This window comes from Oculina patagonica, chromosome 5 (genome assembly GCF_052425735.1).
Source record: "Oculina patagonica isolate OP01 chromosome 5, crgOcupat, whole genome shotgun sequence".
Classification (NCBI taxonomy): Eukaryota; Metazoa; Cnidaria; class Anthozoa; order Scleractinia; family Oculinidae; genus Oculina; species Oculina patagonica.
The window spans coordinates 3,337,853-3,359,188 of NC_135762.1; the positions used below are offsets into that span (position 1 = coordinate 3,337,853).

At 37.0% G+C, this 21,336-nt stretch overlaps 1 protein-coding gene and 1 long non-coding RNA gene across 2 annotated transcripts in view; both read left to right on the forward strand.

Annotated features, from left to right (window-relative positions):
• Positions 1-21,336, forward strand: part of LOC144654862 (RNA-splicing ligase RtcB-like) — a 176,424-nt gene that overhangs the window by 71,109 nt on the left and 83,979 nt on the right. The window lies entirely within an intron of this gene.
• On the forward strand, positions 16,949-19,937 carry LOC144654806 (uncharacterized). The gene is made up of 2 exons (XR_013570994.1): positions 16,949-17,020; positions 18,502-19,937. It is a non-coding gene; the product is annotated as an uncharacterized LOC144654806 (long non-coding RNA).

Sequence of the window (21,336 nt, forward strand, 5' to 3'; positions counted from 1 at the left end):
AAGTGTTTTATTCATATGACCAAAAAATATACAGCATACCAATATTGGCTGAGCAAAAAATAGAACTCGTTTGTTTTCAGTTCTAAAGGATTTTAAAAAATGATAGCAAAAATAAGTCAAAAATTTAAAAACATAAACATTAAACACTATTTGGCGCGAAGATGTAGACTGATAGTTGTCTGCAGTCGTTAGGCCTGGACCAGGTCAAAACTGTGATCTGATTATTAGATAAAATTAGGCCTCGTAGTTCAGGAAAAGCAAGAGGGTCGTCTATATGATATAATTTTCGGTGGATTAGCGTGAAGGTGTAGTGCACCCCGATTCTGGGTGCAAAAAAATCTCAGTAGCGCAAAAATGGCATCTACTGTTTACAAAAGGGAAATGTGCATCGGCCTGCATCGCGTGTGATTGGTATAAACACGTCACGTGATGCAGCCAAAACTAGGGAATATCAGATGATACCCCCATGTAATATTTCCCAGCTTTCAAACTTTGCGAGAAATTTACGTTTGAACGTTTAGTTTTCATCCCAAGCAAATTTAAAAGACAGTAACAATACTTTCAGTTTGAGTGCCTACATAATTACTTTGACATCTAAAAGATTTAAGAAATCGTTTTGCAATATATATGAGCAGCTTTGTGCAAAACTATTTTAAGGACAATAGACGCAATAGCCTCCATTTGGTTTCAAAATATCCACTGATATTTGCCCTTGGATAATATCTGTTCCTCGAAGGTCACAGCCTACCTCAAACTTTGCTCTCGGAACTATATGTTTGGCGCTTCTCAAAACAAACAATGTCCACGGCCTAGTGCCAGTGGATATTTTTGCGCCAAAAGGAGGCTATTGTTTATACTTATTCCCATCCTATGCTATGGCCGCGCCACGTGACGCGTTTAGACCAATCGTGCGCAGGAAAAAACTGAATGGATTATAATCACAAATATAATAATGAGTTTTTTTTTTCTTTCTGAGAAAAGATTCCATCGCGTCAGTTGCTTAATTAAAAGTGGAAGCGGGAATTGAAAAACTATATTAACTACGAAAGCACAGGTAATTTCAAAAGTCATAAAACACAGACAAGTAATATCAAAATGGAATGCGGTCTTGTGCAATAGCGACTAAAAATTGAAGCATTTCCCAGAAATCAATATCAACAAATTATTTCGTCACGATATGTAATGTGATAAGTGGATTTTATGCTACAAATGTACACAGTTTTTAAACTACAGGGAAAATCTATACTTTGCAAAAAGTGTTATTTACAGTGAAGCTGTTTCAGGCTAAACTAATTCCCCATTTTGAACTTGCAGTAATAGCCGTAAAATACACAAAGTTAATTTTGTCACAGTCTGTCCTAACAATATCAATTCAAAATAAAGGAAGAAGTGTAAAGAAAACGATGTACTGTAACAGTCCAAGAATTTGTGTGGGAGTGAAAGACACGAGGGAAAGTTTAACAGACTTTGAAATAAAGGAACAACACATTGGAAATAACTTTTATCACCATGCTTTTTGGACTAAATCTGTTACAAGTAAATCGCAAAAGAGAAAACTAAATGGTTTAAAAGAAGGTTAACTTATGACTTGGGGCATAACTCAAAGTACACTACTACAAGTGAATAGCTTACAAAGGTTTAGGAAAAGACAAGGCAGCACTTCAAAACAGTGAACATGAAATTCTCTTATACACGGGTAAATTTACTTTATTCTTTTCTATTTTCTCTCTCTTTACTCAGGATTAGGTACTTAAACCACACCAGTTGTTCTTGTCATATGAAGTATTCTGTAGGCGATTTTAAATTCCCGTCTTTTACATATGTGCTCTGAGAATGCACTATGTATTGTAAGCCGCGATCATTTCACTTTCTCTTTTCTCTGTCTATTAAAAAAGAGGCGAATAGTACGCCTAATCTTCCTCTTGACTTTTTTCCTATCTTAAATGAACAAACGCAAGTCATACTCTAGGCGCAAAAAAACTTGTAACTAGTGAAAAACTAAAATCATAAATAGTTCACGTGGATGGCTAATTCTAGCTCTATTCTAACTATGACGCGTTCAAGCCCTGGACGTTTAACATCAATGATGCAATTTTATTTTAACAGCTTTTTGTCATTGTCATTCTGACGAGCGTGGTTTCGTCGTTGCTCCAAAGTTCTTCATGTCCAGATGTGAATCTAAAACCTCGCAAGACCCTCACACGTCTCCGCCAGAGTTTCCTGTTTGTGGAGAAACCATCTGCCTCGCTGCAGTCATCTCTGGGAATCCCAAAGCGTGTTAGTCGTGACGTCAAAGTTGAAATGCCGGGTACAACAATGTGTCCTTGGACCTGGTCCCATGACGACAACCCAGATCGTGTGCCTCGCTACCTGACCAAGGCCGTGTGTCCAAGTTGTGGGCATTACTGCCGTGCAGTGTTTTATTACCACAGAGGACTGGTGCAGAGGTGTGACGTAAGAACAGGAGAAAAAGTTTGGAAATGGACCGTGGTTGAACTTCCGGTGGCATTTGTTTATGACCCTTAAATTTTATAACTTGTTTCTTTATTTTTGAAAAGTATTTTTGGGTTGTTAATTTGTGTATTTTTAATGTCTGTCGAAAGAAATGAGATATTTCCTTGAGAAATGTTGGCGTATAATTTAAAATGAGGATCGTTATTTGAATTTATTTGATGTTTTTTTTAATGCAATCTAGAATAGCTTCAAATAATATTAGATAGTTTACTATGCAATGCGCATGTGAGTTTTAATAAATTTAATATTTCTAAGAGGAAGTAAAAAGTGTTTATTTTGTCCTAGAAATTATATCTCTTAAATTAACAAATAGAGGGCTCCTACCAGCAGCTAATTGGTTTATGCTTACCCCACTTACCCAAACCATTACAGGATTGTAAAGCTGTATTATTGTTTAAGAAGTAACTTTAAGGATTGGAAACAACAAGAAAATGTTATTATCAATGGAGACTCCAACCAGTGTGATTCAAATTTTCTTAAAGGTGATACCCCGGAAGTAAATATTATAGATGTATTTGGACGAGTATTTTTCCTTTCACCCACCAATCAAGGTATTTACATGCCTGCAGGTCATATCATTTTGTGCGTCACACATAAATTACTAAGATCCTGATACATGTATATTTGCATAGACCGGAAAACAAAGAGCTCGAGTTCAACCGCTTGACTTGTTTGCTGTCGGATTTCTTGTTTTAGACATGCACGCGCCAGACGTCGCTTAATTGTAGTGTCCCGTATTGTCCATTTACTTGATTGACTGAAGCACAAAAGAGTAAAGCAATTTCCTCAGGAACTCACATTTCAGTGACATAGAAATATATTTAGACCAGGTCAACTTTATTTTGGGGTGGCATAATGGATAACGCGATGGACTTCAAATCGAACTGTCCACTTGCCGGTCATTGTCTTTTGTTCTTAGGCAAGACACTTTACTCTCATCGTGCCTCTCCAACCAGGTGTATAAATGGGTACCGGCGAAATAATGCTGCTGGGGAAGGGGAGGGGGAATTAGCATCCCATCCAGGTGGAAGTGGAAAAACTCTTAGCCCCTTAATGGTACTGAAACCGGGACAAACTCGACAAAACGTCCATTCGGATATCACACCAAGCTAATTTTTCGCAAACAGCCGCATTTTTTGCTGGGACTCAAGCTTCTGTTGTCAGTTATAAGCGCGAGCGAGGTATTTGAGAATAAAGGCCTTATCACGGTTTTCGACGCCATTTTGACGAGTAGGCAAAGCGGGTAGAAATTACAATGTTTGTATGGGAATCCGACGGCAAATATCTTTTACAAAAATTAAATTCTGGACAACGTATGAATTGTAAAGTTAAGATACTAGGCAAAAGTTTTTATTCGCCGAGTTTGAAGAATGTAGCTGGGATAGAAAGCGTTCAGTGACGTTTTTAATTTCCCATACATTTGTCCATATTTTTTTCCGCATGATTGACGCAGTTCGCGGGAAAATTTATAGACAAACGTTTGGAAAAATTAAGAACGTAATTAAAACGTGTGTTTTTGCATAGAAACCGGATGTCGGAAATTACTGAGTCAATTCTGCTTTCGTTATGGCCTATAAACTCCATGTTTATGATACCTTATTATAGGAATATAACGAAGCATTTTAACAACGCGAACAAAATTCACGCGTAATAAAATTAACGCGAATTTGAGAAAAGTTCTGGTTCAAACCTTATAGTAAAAAAGTTAATATCAATAAAATTAACGCGAATGTTTAAAATTCGCGTTAATAACTTGTATCGTTAATTTCCTATAATAAGTCAATTCGTTAACAGAAAATTGCAGAACTCTCGTTAAATGTCTCGCTTGTTATATATGTCGAAAAGTTTTCGACTTTAACTTTCTATATCTTAAATTTCTTCGAAATTTCTGATTCTGTTTTCTTTATAAACATTAAGAGTAACATGCTGATTTAGCGGTGATGTAAATCAGTAATGTAGAACTGAGTCGCGTGCGACTATTACTCTGCAAGCAACAAAGAAAAAAAGTCAATAAAAAAATAACGTATTGATCACGCGCAATCGAGTCAGGTTGGCTTTCCACGCGTCCCTTTTTGTAGTTATTAGATTCATTAATTTTGTAATAAATCCGGAAATATTTGGAAGCATCATAGAATTCTTGTATGAACGTTTAGACAAAAGAAACATCGTTTAATATATTTTACAACATTTACGCCATGCGATAAATGGGAAGATTGCTTCTTTTGTCTTCATACATGGAAAGCTTAAGGGTCCTTTGTCTACCGGTCTATCAGCGGCGTGCCCGTTTCAGATAAGAAACATTTATCGTGGAGACTCGTGCAGACTTGAGCACAGTCGAAAATATATGTAACTGTCGTAAAGTAAAAGGTGTCATATTATATCGTCGAAAAAAAGAAAAACGTCACATATAAGTGCAGTTTGATCGCTTCCCCGATGGTTGTGCAGACTGCACCCTGTTCAGATGGATCAATATTACTAGCGCGTTTTCTGTGGCACAAAGCAACCAAAGCATCGATTTGCTACTCTGCCTGCAGGGCATGCTAGTCTATTGCAGGTTACCCTTAAGCCCCCAGCCCGGTGCTGATAGTTCGCTGAAACCCGCTGGTGAGAGGTGCTATGAGTTTAAAGGGGCTCACCCAAGGACTAAGCACTAAGAGCCCGGAATATTAACCATAATCAATGATCAGTTTTATTTAGTTGCTAGGTACACAAATTAAATAATAATTAAAAGGGACAGAATAGTTCCAAGGCCTCATAGGCAATAAATAAATACAATAAATAAGTTAATGAAATGTACTTATTATATAAACAATTCCTCTTTTTGATAAAATTTTATACATCTTACACCAAATGGCGAATATAGATAAAAATATATTTGCTTATTACATCTTTGTTATAAAAAAACTTAAGGGGAATAAATAGAAAAAGTAGAGTCCTTGTCAGGGATCATAAACAAATGCCACCGGAAGTTCAACCACGGTCCATTTCCAAACTTTTTCTCCTGTTCTGTCGTCACACCTCTGCACCAGTCCTCTGTGATAATACAACACTTCACGACAGTAATGCTTACAACTTGGACACACATACATACATACATACATACATACATACATACATACATACATACATACATACATACATACATACATACATACATACATACATACTTTATTGCATAGCTCCCCCTTGGGGGCTCTTCCGCCATACAGAAATTAAAAAGATAAAAGATAAAAATATTTACAATAAAGAAGAAAAAAGAAAAAAAAAATCAGAAAAAAAGGGGTATAGTTGAAATAAAAAAGAAGGTCAGGTAGCGAGGGACACGATCTGGGTTGTCATCTTGGCCCCAAGTCCACGGGCATGTTGAAGTGCCAGGCATCTTTGCGCTAACGTCTCGACTAACCCGGAGAGGTAACTGGCCGCAGCTATTACGAAAAAAAAAAACGAGGAAAACATCTAAAAGGGAGCTCAAATTCTCTCTGGAAAACGCTTCTTTTCAGGAAACAGACAGGTGAGCGTATTCAAAATTTATCCAGCATTCTTTTGTGTCGATTTTGGTCGCAAAAAGGCGAGAAAGAAAAGAGTTCAAAGCGATTTCGTAAAGCGTGTTCAAATCGTTTGGTGAAAGAGTTGCCACCCTTGTCAATTATTATTAAGAAAAGAGAAAATTTGCATATCTGAAATCCGCTCGCGCACAAGACAGCTCAGCATACGACAACAGTGCTGTCGTGTCTATCGACTACGCATAAAGAAAAAAAACACAGAAAACGAACGAAACCACGTGAATAATATTCTTTTATTTATTTATTTAATTTTTTTTTTTACTGTTGTGGTCCCCCTGTGCTTTTAGAACAAAATCATATCCAGTGAAAAGTTAATGTTTCCTGTCATGTTTTTGTCCTGAATTTCTAATTTCCCCCTCCCCTCCCCCAGCAGAATTTTTTCGCCGGTACCCATTTATACACCTGGTTGGAGAGAGGCACGATGAGAGTAAAGTGCCTTGCCCAAAAACAAAAGACAATGACCAGCAAGTGGACAGTTCGATTTGGAGTCCATCGCGTTTTCCATTATGCTACCCTAAAATAAAGTTAACCTGGTCAAAATATAATTCTGTGTCACTGAAATGTGTGTTCCTGAGGAAATTGCTTTACAGTTTTGTGCTTCAGTCAATCAAGTAAATGGACAATACGGGACACTACGTCTGGCGAGTGCAAGTCAAGCGGTTGAACTGGCTCGAGCTCTTTGTTTTCCGGTCTATGCAAATATATCAGGATCTTAGTAATTTGTGTGACCCACAAAATGATATGACCTGCAGGCATGTAAATACTTAGATTGGTGGGTGAAAGGAAAAATACTCGTCCAAATACATCTATAATATTCTCTTCCGGGGTATCACCTTTAAGAAAATTTGAATCACACTGGTTGGAGTCTCCATTGATAATAACATTTTATTGTTGTTTTCAATCCTTAAAGTTACTTATTAAACAATAATACAGCTTTACAATCCTGTAATGGTTTGGGTAAATGGGGTATTAGAAATTTTGTTTCTGAATGATAGACTGATAGAAGTTATGAAAATTACATAAACGGTTGCAAATAAAAGTTATTTCATTGTAAATGTTGTTGCTTGTCCTCTCGGCAAGCATAAACCAATTAGCTGCTGGTAGGAGCCCTCGATTTGTTAATTTAAGAGATATGATTTCTAGGACAAAATAAACACTTTTTACTTCCTCTTAGAAATATTAAATTTATTAAAACTCACATGCGCATTGCATCGTAAACTATCTTAAATTAATTATTTTAATTTACATTGCATTAAAAAACATCAAATAAATTCAAATAACAAATCTCATTTTAAATTATACGCCAACACTTCTCAAGGAAACATCTCATTTCTTTCGTCAGACATGAAAAAAAAAATTAAAATAAAGGTACAAGTTATAAAATTTAAGGGTCATAAACAAATGCCACCGATAGTTCAACCACGGTCCATTTCCAAACTTTTTCTCCTGTTCTGACGTCACACCTCTGCACCAGTCCTCTGTGGTAATAAAACACTGCACGGCAGTAATGCCCACAACTTGGGCAAACGGCCTTAGTCAGGTAGCGAGGCACACGATCTGGGTCGTCGTCATGGGACCAGGTCCAAGGACACATTGTTGTACCCGGCATTTCAACTTTGACGTCACGACTAACACGCTTTGGGATTCCCAGAGATGACTGCAGCGAGGCAGAAGGTTTCTCCACAAACATGAAACTTTGGCGGAGACGTGTGAGGGTCTTGCGAGGTTTTAGATTCACATCTGGACACGAAGAACTTTGGAGCAGCGACGAAACCACGCTCGTCAGAATGACAATGACAAAAAGCTGTTACAATAAAATTGCATCGTTAATGTTAAACGTCCAGGGCTTGAACGTGTCATAGTTAGAATGGAGCTAGAATTAGCTACTATCCACGTGCACTATTTATGGTTTTAGTTTTTCACTAGTTACTAGTTTTTTTGCGCCTAGAGTATGACTTACGTTTCTTCATTTAAGATAGGTAAAAGCAAAGGGGAAGATTAGGCGTACTATTCGCCTCTTTTCTAAAAGACAATTCCTCTGATTCCTGTAAGAGAAACTGAAATGATCGCGGCTTACAATACATAGTGCATTTTGGAAAAGACGGGAATGTTAAATCGCTTACAGAATACTTCATATGACAAAAAACAACTTGTGTAGTTTAAGTACCTAATCCCGAGTAAAGAGAGGGAAAGAGAGGAAATTTACCCGTGTATAAGAGAATTCCATGTTCACTGTTTTGAAGTGTTGCCTTGTCTTCTCCTATAAACCTTTGCAAGCTATTCACTTGTAGTCATGTACTTTGAGTTATGCCCCAAGTCATAAGTTGACCTTCTTTTATACCATTTAGTTTTCCCTTTTGCAATTTACTTGTAACATATTTAGGCCAAAAAGCATGGTGATAAAAGTTATTTCCAATGTGTTGTTCCTTTATTTCAAAGTCCGTTAAACTTTCCCTCGTGTCTTTCACTCCCACACAAATTCTTGGACTGTTATAGTAGATCGTTTTCTCCACACTTCTTCCTTTATTTTGAATTGATATTGTTAGGACAGACATAAATGATGCAAAGTGCAATGATAAAGACATGCGATTTTGCACGATCATGCAGCATTCATCTTCATATCATTTCTTTTGTTTCAGTGTTGTTCTATTTTTGCGAATAATTCAATGCGACGTAAGTATTTGTTATTGTATTTATATCCCGGGATTTATATACAATTTATCGCTTAATCAACGGAAGCCGATATAACGTTCAAGCAAGTGCACTGACGCCTTCACGTTGTCACGTCTAATCGGAAAGCTTAGAGCTCAGATAAGTAAAATTTGTTGTATGAACGAAATGAGGTAAATTAAAACAGCAAAGGTATATGGTCACGTATATGTCTTGATATATGTATAGCTAATTACTGTAAATATTTACGAAGGGAAAATTAATGGTACGGTGCATATATTAATGTAAGGTATATAATGATTGGTTATGCATCGTGGGTATTGAATGCTTAGCTGAACGGGAACTACAGTTCGAAACATTCCAATCTTTATCTCCGATATAAGTCGTAAACGTTTCGCACACCTCACTACGATTCGAAGCCTGAAGATTTTAAAATGAAATGCCATTGCATTCCATCACATGTTTATAGATTTATTGCATCATAGAAAACTCTTTTGTCTGAACGCACATCAGAAAACATCAATACATTAGCAAAACTCTTTCTTTCACTGTTTTCCACATCAAAGCCGAAAGCAAAAGGAAAGCGATTATTGTATAGTTTCAAAGGGGCCATCATCTGGTCCAGTTTACTTTGTGCATGTATGTTTCTGCGTATCAACTTTGTGTTGCTCAAGGCGCCATACTTAACCCATACATCCGTGACACTCAAATTACTTGCTTCATATCTCATGATCAATATTAAGGTCTTCAAGTGTTTTATTCATATGAGCAAAAAATATACAGTATACCAATATTGGCTGAGCAAAAAATAGAACTCGTTTGTTTTCAGTTCTAAAGGATTTTAAAAAATGATAGCAAAAATAAGTCAAAAATTTAAAAACATAAACATTACCCACTATTTGGCGCGAAGATGTAGACTGATAGTTGTCTGCAGTCGTTAGGCCTGGACCAGGTCAAAACTGTGATCTGATTATTAGATAAAATTAAGCCTCGTAGTACAGGAAAAGCAAGAGGGTCGTCTATATGATATAATTTTCGGTGGATTAGCTTGAAGGTGTAGTGCACCCCGATTCTGGGTGCAAAAAAATCTCAGTAGCGCAAAAATGGCATCTACTGTTTACAAAAGGGAAACGTGCATCGGCCTGCATCGCGTTTGATAGGTATAAACACGTCACGTGATGCAGCCAAAACCAGGGAATATCAGATGATACCCCCAAGTAATATTTCCCAGCTTTCAAACTTTGCGAGAAATTTACGTTTGAACGTTCAGTTTTCATCCCAAGCAAATTTAAAAGACAGAAACAATACTTTCAGTTTGAGTGCCTACATAATTACTTTAACATCTAATAGATTTAAGAAAACGTTTTGCAATATGAGCAGCTTTGTGCAAAACTATTTTAAGGACAATAGACGTTCCTCGAAGGTCTAGTGCCAGTGGACTAGTGCCAGTGGATATTTTTGCACCAAAAGGAGGCTATTGTTTTAACTTATTCCCATCCTATGGTATGGCCGCGTCACGTGAGGCGTTTAGACCAATCGTGCGCAGGAAAAAAAACAGAATGGATTATAATCACAAATATAATAATGAGTTTTTTTTTTCTTTCTGAGAAAAGATTCCATCGCGTGTTTGCTTAATTAAAAGTGGAAGCGGAAATTGAAAAACTATATTAACTACGAAAGCACAGGTAATTTCAAAAGTCATAAAACACAGACAAGTAATATCAAAATGGAATGCGGTCTTGTGCAATACCGACTAAAAATTGAAGCATTTCCCAAAAATCAATATCAACAAATTATTTCGTCACGATATGTAATGTGAGATGTGGATTTTATGCTACAAGTGTACACAGTTTTTAAACTACAGGGAAAATCTATACTTTGCAAAAAGTGTTATTTACAGTGAAGCTGTTTCAGGCTAAACTAATTCCCCATTTTGAACTTGCAGTAATAGCCGTAAATACACAAAGTTATGATTTTGTCACAGTCTGTCCTAACAATATCAATTCAAAATAAAGGAAGAAGTGTAAAGAAAACGATGTACTGTAACAGTCCAAGAATTTGTGTGGGAGTGAAAGACACGAGGGAAAGTTTAACGGACTTTGAAATAAAGGAACAACACATTGGAAATAACTTTTATCACCATGCTTTTTGGACTAAATCTGTTACAAGTAAATCGCAAAAGGGAAAACTAAATGGTTTAAAAGAAGGTTAACTTATGACTTGGGGCATAACTCAAAGTACACGACTACAAGTGAATAGCTTGCAAAGGTTAAGGAAAAGACAAGGCAACACTTTAAAACAGTGAACATGGAATTCTCTTATACACGGGTAAATTTACTTTATTCTTTTCTATTTTCTCTCTCTTTACTCAGGATTAGGTACTTAAACCACACCAGTTGTTCTTGTCATATGAAGTATTCTGTAGGCGATTTTAAATTCCCGTCTTTTACATATGTGCTCTGAGAATGCACTATGTATTGTAAGTCGCGATCATTTCACTTTCTCTTTTCTCTGTCTATTAAAAAAGAGGCGAATAGTACGCCTAATCTTCCTCTTGACTTTTTTTCCTATCTTAAATGAACAAACGCAAGTCATACTCTAGGCGCAAAAAAACTTGTAACTAGTGAAAAACTAAAACCATAAATAGTGCACGTGGATAGTAGCTAATTCTAGCTCTATTCTAACTATGACACGTTCAAGCCCTGGACGTTTAACATTAACGATGCAATTTTACTGTAACAGCTTTTTGTCATTGTCATTCTGACGAGCGTGGTTTCGTCGTTGCTCCAAAGTTCTTCATGTCCAGATGTTAATCTAAAACCTCGCAAGACCCTCACACGTCTCCGCCAGAGTTTCCTGTTTGTGGAGAAACCATCTGTCTCGCTGCAGTCATCTCTGGGAATCCCAAAGCGTGTTAGTCGCAACGTCAAAGTTGAAATGCCGGGTACAACAATGTGTCCTTGGACCTGGTCCCATGACGACAACCCAGATCGTGTGCCTCGCTACCTGACCAAGGCCGTGTGTCCAAGTTGTGGGCATTACTGCCGTGCAGTGTTTTATTACCACAGAGGACTGGTGCAGAGGTGTGACGTCAGAACAGGAGAAAAAGTTTGGAAATGGACCGTGGTTGAACTTCCGGTGGCATTTGTTTATGACCCTTAAATTTTATAACTTGTTTCTTTATTTTTGAAAAGTATTTTTGGGTTGTTAATTTGTGTATTTTCAATGTCTGACGAAAGAAATGAGATATTTCCTTGAGAAATGTTGGCGTATAATTTAAAATGAGGATTGTTATTTGAATTTATTTGATGTTTTTTTTAATGCAATCTAGAATAGCTTCAAATAATCTTAGATAGTTTACTATGCAATGCGCATGTGAGTTTTAATAAATTTAATATTTCTAAGAGGAAGTAAAAAGTGTTTATTTTTTCCTTGAAATCATATCTCATAAATTAACAAATAGAGGGCTCCTACCAGCAGCTAATTGGTTTATGCTTACCCCACTTACCCAAACCATTACAGGATTGTAAAGCTGTATTATTGTTTAAGAAGTTACTTTAAGGATTGGAAACAACAAGAAAATGTTATTATCAATGGAGACTCCAACCAGTGTGATTCAAATTTTCTTAAAGGTGATACCCCGGAAGAGAATATTATAAATGTATTTGGACGAGTATTTTTCCTTTCACCCACCAATCTAGGTATTTACATGCCTGCAGGTCATATCATTTTGTGCGTCACACATAAATTACTAAGATCCTGATACATGTATATTCAGTGCATAGACCGGAAAACAAAGAGTTCGAGTTCAACCGCTTGACTTGTTTGCTGTCGGATTTCTTGTTTTAGACATGCACGCGCCAGACGTCGCTTAATTGTAGTGTCCCGTATTGTCCATTTACTTGATTGACTGAAGCACAAAAGAGTAAAGCAATTTCCTCAGGAACTCACATTTCAGTGACATAGAAATATATTTAGACCAGGTCAACTTTATTTTAGGGTGGCATAATGGATAACGCGATGGACTCCAAATGGAACTGTCCACTTGCCGGTCATTGTCTCTTGTTCTTAGGCAAGACACTTTGCTCTCATCGTGCCTCTCCAATCAGGTGTATAAATGGGTACCGGCGAAATAATGCTGCTGGGGAAGGGGAGGGGGAATTAGCATCCCATCCAGGTGGAAGTGGAAAAACTCTTAGCCCCTTAATGCTACGGAAACCGGGACAAACTCGACAAAACGTCCATTCGGATATCACACCAAGCTAATTTTTCGCAAACAGCCGCAACTTTTGCTGGGACTCAAGCTTCTGTTGTCAGTTATAAGCGCGAGCGAGGTATTTGAGAATATAGGCCTTATCACGGCTTTCGACGCCATTTTGACGAGTAGGCAAAGCGGGTAGAAATTACAATGTTTGTATGGGAATCCGACGGCAAATATCTTTTACAAAAATTAAATTCTGGACAACGTATGAATTGTAAAGTTAAGATACAAGGCAAAAGTTTTTATTCGCCGAGTTTGAAGAATGTAGCTGGGATAGAAAGCGTTCAGTGACGTTTTTAATTTCCCATACATTTGTCCATATTTTTTTCCGCATGATTGACGCAGTTCGCGGGAAAATTTATAGACAAACGTTTGGAAAAATTAAGAACGTAATTAAAACGTGTTTTTTGCATAGAAACCGGATGTCGGAAATTACTGAGTCAATTCTGCTTTCGTTATGGCCTATAAACTCCATGTTTATGATACCTTATTATAGGAATATAACGAAGCATTTTAACAACGCGAACAAAATTCACGCATAATAAAATTAACGCGAATTTGAGAAAAGTTCTGGTTCAAACCTTATAGTAAAAAAGTTAATATCAATAAAATTAACGCGAATTTTTAAAATTCGCGTTAATAACTTGTATCGTTAAGTAATGTTTAATAAACAAGCAGGAGTGCTTTATCAAGTTTAAAACATGAGGCGCAGCCGAGTGTTTTAGACTTGATGAAGCACGATCTGCGAGTTTATTGAACGGCTTCAAAGACATTCCTAAATAAGCGTGTCCCAATAGAGTTCATATCATCGATGCCTCTGTGGCGTTGGAAATTAGCATACGAAAAAAATATTACGTAGAAAATAAGTATGCAAGAAAATCAAATCTCACACGTGTTTTGAACTGAACGAAGAGGACATGGCGTCCACTTCCAGGGCTTTTCGGAAGCCTAAAAATGCCCAGGAAGAGAGGAAATTATCAGAAAGTGCTACCCCAAAGTCAACACAGGCAGCGACAAAGTGGTCCTTGAAAATTTTTCGATTTTTTTTTTTTTTTTTTTTGACTTTATATCTGATAAAACACCGCATACTAATAAGGAAGAGGTTTTATCAATATAAAGTCGATCCACGTGACGTATTATCGACCAGTTGATAGGTTGATGGGCTTATGAATTATTAATGAGTTTTTGAATTTCCTATAATAAGGTAATTCGTGAACAGAAAATTGCAGAACTCTCGTTATATGTCTCGCTTGTTATATATGTCGAAAAGTTTTCGACTTTAACTTTCTATATCTTAAATTTCTTCGAAATTTCTGATTCTGTTTTCTTTATAGCGGAGCTCCTCAGCGCGCGCCAGCGCGCGGAGCGGAGCACCATGGGTAATGCGGGTACGAGAGAATTGATGTAAACCCAGGAGGCCGAAAAAATTTGGTGCGTACGCCCGCCGTGCCTACAGACTCTCGGGGAGGGGGAGGGGAGTCCCAAGGCAACCCAAGCAGAGGGGGGAGGGGGAGACAATCTTCTGCCTCCTTCGTTAACCAGAAATGAGTGAGGTAATCGACTAAGATCTTTAATATTGGACATCCATTTTATGGTCAATTGACAGCTGTCAAAACAACGTAACCGCTGACCAGTATCACATGACCATATCGCGGGCTCAGGTTTAGAACTGGTCAAGGTCGCGTGTTTTTGTGAAGTTGACCGCTGACCAAGTGATAGCATTGCTATTGGTCCGCGGGCGCAAGTACTTTTCCATGGTCAGTCCATTTAGATTTACATGAAGAACAAAGTGAACAACCCGGTCAGTTTGAAAGCTGAACGAAGCACAAGGAGAAACCGAGCAGGAAAAAGAAATGTCTACGTAAATATTTCTCGGTCTACCCCGTCTAAAGGCTTTACACATCATGGAAGTTATGGCAAACGATAAGGGCTTACGGGGAGATCCGAAAAAATGGCACAGGTGGAGAGCGAGCGAGTTTCTACCGTTTCGGCGGCTGACCAGCTCTAGTAATTGAGCTAAACGCAATTAACTGAAGTGAAGGAAAAAAGAAGTGTCAATAGATACACGGATGGAAAAGGCTGAAATAGACCTTCGCAGATAATTCAAAGGTCGGTGGTGCTGGAGAAAGTTATAATTTATAGCTTACACATGTACCACGCGGTTGGATAATAATACGAAAAACTGCGGCCGCTTCGCCTCCGATTAATTCATGAGCTGGTTGAAAGCTTTGCCCTGCTGAATTGCTGTGAATTGACAAGCATTCTCCGACTTCAAATATGAGGTAACAAACTTTGACTTTACTGAATACACTAAGTCCATGTTTTTTTGTGAAAATCTGTAATTATATGCTTACACATGTACTACGCGGTTGGATAAAAATACGAAAGGTATCCGGTCACATCGTTCCAAGGTTACTTCGTTCCAAGTCACATCGTTCCAACTTTCGGTCAGATCGTTCCAAAAAAAAGTTACTTCGTTCCAACTAAAAGTTACTTCGTTCCAAAAAAAAGTTACTTCGTTCTAACTAAAAGTTACTTTGTTCCATCGAAATATTCGATCGTTCCAAAATAAAAAGTTAGATATAAAAGACGATCCAAGTCATAAAAGGTTTTCAACTCACCTTATTTGCGTTTGACATATCTGTTTTCAACTGTGTGTTGACCATTACAACTTACATCAAACGCTACAAGCAGAACTGAAGTAAACTGCTGATTAATGTATCGACTGAGTTGTATCGACTATCTACATTTCAGTGATATTTTAAAGTCAATAGACAAACCCCGGCCTCTCTCTAATCTCCCTATTCGATGGCGCGACACTAATAAAACATCGTAAGTAAAGAACACAGAACCGAAAATATTCGATAAACTTGGTGTTAAGCAATTGGTAGAAAACAACTACACAAGGAATTCTAAACAGGTAAAGGCATACAATTTAATTTGGCAGGTACAACGGCAAACTAAGACGTAATAAAAACCGTATTGCTCGTAACACGCATATCGCATGAATTACAAAATTTAACAACATCGAGCAGTAATGTTTTCGATAATGTTTTCTTATAACGATCTGACTTTTCGATGGAACGAAGTAACTATTAGTTGGAACGAAGTAACTTTTAGTTGGAACGAAGTGACTTTTTTTTTGGAACGATCTGACCGAAAGTTGGAACGATGTGACTTGGAACGAAGTAACCTTGGAACGATGTGACCGCAATTCATACGAAAAACTGCGGCCGCTTCGCCTCCGATTAATTCATGAGCTGTTAATGACTTAATGTTTTTATTTAAACTCCCAGCTAAACTTAGTGTTTTAGTTTTTTAATTCATCTATTTATTCTTATTTACTCGCTGTTGGAATTCGTTTGAACGAACTATTTTAGGGTCGTGGACGAATACGCTAAGAGATCGTTACGTTGCGAATTTCTTGCGTTGACAGGTTTTTACCACACCTTAGCAGAAACAAAAAAAAAAAACTCAGTTTATTTCCACATAAAACTATCTTAGTTAATTATTTTGAGTAATTTTATAAAACACAATTGTTCGCTCTACTAGTAATTCATGCCATTTTAGACACTGTATGCAGCTGTGTATGCAAACTTACATTGACTATCACTATGACAGTGTTTAATGTGTATCTTTGCAATGGCAATGTTTTTTCTATACTTGTAAGTAAGTTAACAAGAAATCTCCAAGTAGAAAAGCTAAATATCCCATTGTAGGAAGGAAGGGTCACTACACTGAGTGTATAAACGAAAGGGGCTAATATTATTATATTTGATGAGATCCATTAAATAAGACAGAATTTTTTATAAATTCTTTTTATAAACAGGGCCATTAATTAGAGCTAGTGTGGTGGTTTTTAATAGATTATTATGTAAATCCTTTTTTTAGGTAGTGTTATATTCTGCCATTAAGCCGCAATGAATGAAGAATACCTACCGGCTACAGTCAAGTTTTGTTGAACTTGGTATAGAATGCTCTGTGCAAAGTGGACAACAGCAAAGTAAATCAGGTATCTAGTTTATATTAGTTATAATTGAAATATGTTTTTATTCAGTTTCGTTCTTTTTTTACCCAGCTGCTTTAATCTGCATTTGGCTGCTGCTGATCTTCTTACTTTGTGAAATATTTGCATTCATTATTCAACTCCTCAATGGATGTTGCCTATTCACCGAGTTAGGATTTTGAGTTGGATTTCGAGTTAGGATTTTGAGTTGGATTTACGAGTTCGATTTTCCAGTTGGATTTCGAGTTGAATTTCGAGTTAAGATTTCGAGTTGGATTTTCGAGTTGGATTTTGGAGTTGGATTTCGAGTTAGATTTCGAGTTGGATTTTCAAGTTGCTTACCGTACTAAGCACTCCGGTTAGCCTACTATACACGCCAGTTAGCTTACTATGCACTCCGGTTAGCCTACTACACACTCCTGTTAGCCTACTATTCACTTTGGTTAGCCTACTATGCACTCCAGTTAGCCTGTTTATGGTTAGCTTTCAATAATTGTAATGGGTTTTGCTTTGTCAAAAAAAATCCAACTCGAAATCCTAACTCGAAAATTCAACTCGAAATCCTAACTCGAAAATCCAACTCGAAAATCCAACTCGAAATCCAACTCGAAATCCTTACTCGAAATCCAACTCGAAAATCCAACTCATAATCCTAACTCAAAAATCCAACTCGAAAATCCAACTCGAAAATCCAACTTGTAATCCTAACTCAAAAATCCAACTCGAAAATCCAACTCAAAAATCCAGTCCGAAATCCTAACTCGAAATCCTAACTCGGGAGTTAGTTTGTCTCTCTTCAATGACATTCAAAACAACTACAATGTATTAGTAGACAATTTAAATAATTAATATTTCACTAAAAGTATGTTTTCATGAAATGCCTAGATCTTGTACCAGAAAATATCTATACCCTATCCTCACTGTGGAAGGTTAAATGGTTTGAATGTCACCTCCCCTCACAAACTCCTCACAAATTCCAATGTGTGGTTATGGCAGAAATCCATGGCCAGCTCATCCTCAGTGTATGAACCAGTGAAACAAGGCATCAAAGAGCCTCAAAACAACATGGAGCAGGAAAACAATAGCTGCTTCAAAACAGACATTTTTCACAGGTTCTTATACCAAGGAAAACCCAAATATTCAGATCCATCCCATGTAAGGTCAATGGAAGTTCTAAAAGGGCTAGCGGGAGGGAGAGGGGGAGGGGGGTTGATTAAAGGCCAAACCTTTTAATTACCGGTAAGAGGGGGTGTTAGGGTTTGCAGTGATGCTTTGAGTTTATTAAAATATTTAGTTGACTTTGCAGTTATCAGTAAAAAAATATTCTGTGCTGATCCATCTCTGTTAAATATCTAATGGATCCTTTTGCATCCAGTGGTTTGGCTTCAGTTAAACAAGCTCAAGTTAAGTGTTTTGTTTTATAAATTATTGATATTGATGACAATTAATCAATTTTAATTTAATCTGTGGCATTTGACTTTTTTCAGGGTTAACATGAGTTGCAGAGTTTGCAGTGCCACAGACACAAAAACAGACAAGGACAAGGACATAAATAGAAAACAGGAAAGATTAAATCCAGCTCGATGTTTGGGTGTCGTCATGATGCTATTTTTAAGAGACTAGTAAATTACATGTAAATTAAAATCAAGAAAAGCTGCAAATAAGCAAAATTTAGATTTTAAATGTTAACCTATTTACAGTGTACTTCAGAAAACGACTTCTTGATTGACCTGTCACTTTCACATCTTGTTAGATGTAACAAGGGCATTATGAAGTGATCTTTTCAAAAATATGCAGCAAAAACAGTAACAGCAGAAATGGTGGTAGTTTAAAATTGCTATTTTCAATGTTTTGACTGGTAAGAAACCACATGTGACCAAGCTAAAATCTGTTTGGCCAGTTAACATGACCTGCAAGTGTCCAAATGTTTTGAGCCCTCAACTACACAGGACTTACATGTAGTTGTCTAATTATATGATAAGATCTTTGGTTGACTTTGGGGGAGGTAGTGGAGTTACAAAGCAATGTAATTATTTGAATTTGGATTAGTTATGCTGAAACTGGTGGTACTGTAATTCTAAAGTATAGGTGAGTTTAAAACCGTTATTGCAAGCAATATGCATTACCAATTTCATTCTTATGTATTGTATGCTGTGTACAATTTATAAGAACAGCTATATTTTTAAAATAAGTGAAATATTCTAAAGCCAGATAAAATTTGCAGTATCCATAAGGTACCATGTAGCAACCAAATTGTGACTCACTTGCTTACTTTGTGAACTCCATGACAAATGGGCAACATGACTCCATAAAGATGTGGAAAATAATACAAACAAATTTTTAAAAGAGTAGTCAAAGTATTGATGTTATATTTTTTCTTGCATAGTTTTATACACAAGCAGACATGATTCTATTTTTTTCTGGGTAATCAAATAACAAAACTGAGTTTGAGACTCACAAACAATATTCTAGCTTCCCAGAATTTTTGCTTTTTTTCTGTAAGTAAAGTGAAACCCCTTAAGAGGAAGGGGAGTCAAAAGACATGTAAAAGTGAACAAGGTGCTATCTTCTTCTTTTCTTTTTTTTTTTTTTTTTGGGGGGGGGGGGGTTGGGGATGGGGTGACCCTGTTCGGTGGAATGACAGAATGTAACTTCTTTGTTTCCGGAGTTAGGTTCACCCCTGTTTGCTCGCAGTTAGCTTTATTCATCTGGTTTGCTTGCGGTTAGCTTTCACTCTAGTTTGCTTGTGGTTAGCTTTCACTCCGGTTTGCTTGGAGTTAGCTTGGTTTGGGCAACATGCTGTAAACCATTAGCTATAACCTCTGCCATTTCCATTCAAAATTAAAATATAGGCAAATAGTGAAAATGAAAATGAATAAATGAGTGAATGAAAAAAATTAAAATCAACCTTATTATAAATGTAGATGTTTGTTATTTCCTTTATACTCTAAATGTAAAGTGATTTTTTCTTTCTTTTAAAGCTGGTAAAGCAACAACAAAATGCCTAATTTGCCATGTGATATGCCTATCTACCCCGACATGCAGCCCTACTCCTCCCTCCTTTTTTTCTACATGAAGGTAACATAATTGCCCGTTTTGCAACATAATTTCCCATCCAGACTTCTTTATGATAATGCTTTCGGTGGAATTATAACATTTTGATTGATTTTGTTTGTTCTCTTATTTGGTGTTGCTGTACACGGTACCCGGAGGGGGGGGATGGTACTCCCATATAAGAGCTATACGGGTATGTGCCGCTCAACATGGTATGCTTTTTGTCTCTCCGACTCTGAAACAGGGTATACAAATCACCCTTTTGACTCTGGAACAGGGTTGATTGTTTTCCCAGAATCCTGATTAAACACTATCAAGTATATAGCTATGAAACTCCGCTCCTTTCAAGTCAAGTGAGAGCTTTGTGATGTACGGTAGTGTTTTTATATCTATCTTCATATATTTCCATTGTGGATATTGCTGGAACAGGGTACCTACTTTGCAGTGTTTGTCTGGAACAGGGTCGCAAATTGAACCTTTTGTCTCTGGAACAGGTCCAGAGTCTCAGCAACTCAACGGCACACCCCCATAGTAAATTTTAGGGAGTACCCCCCCTCCCACCCCGGACACGGTAAAAAAGAAATAAGGAAAAATATTAATTATTATTTATTAAAAAAATAAAACGAATATAAAATTCTTAGCCTTAAAGTTTTACAATGGCCAGAATTCAGAGTTCAATAAAGTGCAAAATAATTAACTGGGGAGCTCCGCTTTTAGGCTTGCCTAAATTTATATATTAAACATTAAGAGTAACATGCTGATTTAGCGGTGATGTAAATCAGTAATGTAGAACTGAGTCGCGTGCGACTATTACTCTGCAAGCAACAAAGAAAAAAAGTCAATAAAAAAATAACGTATTGATCACGCGCGATCGTTTCAGGTTGGCTTTCCACGCGTCCCTTTTTGTAGTTATTAGATTCATTAATTTTGTAATAAATCCGGAAATATTTGGAAGCATCATAGAATTCTAATTCTTGTATGAACGTTTAGACAAAAGAAACATCGTTTAATATATTTTACAACATTTACGCCATGCGATAAATGGGAAGATTGCCTCTTTTGTCTTCATACATGGAAAGCTTAAGGGTCCTTTGTCTACCGGTCTATCAGCGGCGAGCCCGCTTCAGATAAGAAACATTTATCGTGGAGACTCGTGCAGACTTGAGCACAGTCGAAAATATATGTAACTGTCGTAAAGTAAGAGGTGTCATATTATATCGTCGAAAAAAAGAAAAACGTCATATAAGTGCAGTTTGATCGCTTCCCCG